Consider the following 1,177-nt stretch of genomic DNA (forward strand, 5'->3'; position numbering starts at 1 on the left):
TCATAATCATATTACTACCATTGTACTATCAACATCATTATCATTATCATATCATCACCTTGTTACTATCAATATCATATCACTATCATTATATCACCATAATTATTACCATCATCATCATATCATCACACTATTACCAATCATCTTCATTACCATCTCTCCTTTGGGATTATCACCACTAACCTCACTACCATCACGACCATAACCCAGAGGAACATTTTAAACAAACATTTTTTACTAAAGAAGGAAAAGTAGATGAAACATTAAGGGAAAAAGATCAAGGCATTTAGTAATAACAGTAACAATAATAATAATGATGATGATGATAATAATAATGATAATAATAAAAATGATAATAATAATAATAATAATAATAATAATAATAATGATAATAATGATAATAATGATTAATAATAATGATAATAATAATAATAATGATAATAATAATAATAATAATAATAATAATAATAATAATAATAATAATAATAATAATAATAATGATAATAATGATAATAAAAAGATTACGATGATGATGATGATGATAATAATAATGATGGTAATAATAATAAAAACATTAGTAATAATAGATACAATACTCAATAAAGAGAGGGAGAAGATGAGACATGATTATATCATTATCAATACTATCTACTGTTATCACGCTTTAAACACACGAAAAAAAAAAGAAGATAAAACACTGAAAAAAAACAAGGCATATGACAAAACTCAAAATTTCAAGTCACGTTCCAGCTGCCAAGACGTTATTGCGAGACGAGTCGATTCGGACAAGAAAAACAGCATTGTGTTGTGTCTGATGTAGGGGAAAGGTGGGATTGGGGAGGAAGGAGGGGAAAGGAGGGGAGGAAGGAGGGGAGGAAGGAGGGGGAGGGAGGGGAGGAAGGAGGGGAGGGAGGAGAGGGAAAAGGAAGGAGGGGAAAGGAGAGAAGGGGGGGGGTGAAAGAATGAAAGAGGGAAGGAGGGGGGTGAAAGAAGGAAAGGGGGGGGAGGAGTGTGTGATGGGGAAAGGGAGAATGAGGGAGGAAAAAGTGGAATGGAGAGAGGGTACAGAAATCAAAGGAGAGGAAGGAGTGAGTGAGGAGAAAAGAGAGAAGGAGGAGGGATAGGAAGAAAGAGGGGAAAGGAAGAGATGAGGAGGAGTGAGAGAGGGGAGGAGTGG

This window comes from Penaeus monodon, chromosome 18 (assembly GCF_015228065.2).
Source record: "Penaeus monodon isolate SGIC_2016 chromosome 18, NSTDA_Pmon_1, whole genome shotgun sequence".
Classification (NCBI taxonomy): domain Eukaryota; kingdom Metazoa; phylum Arthropoda; class Malacostraca; order Decapoda; family Penaeidae; genus Penaeus; species Penaeus monodon.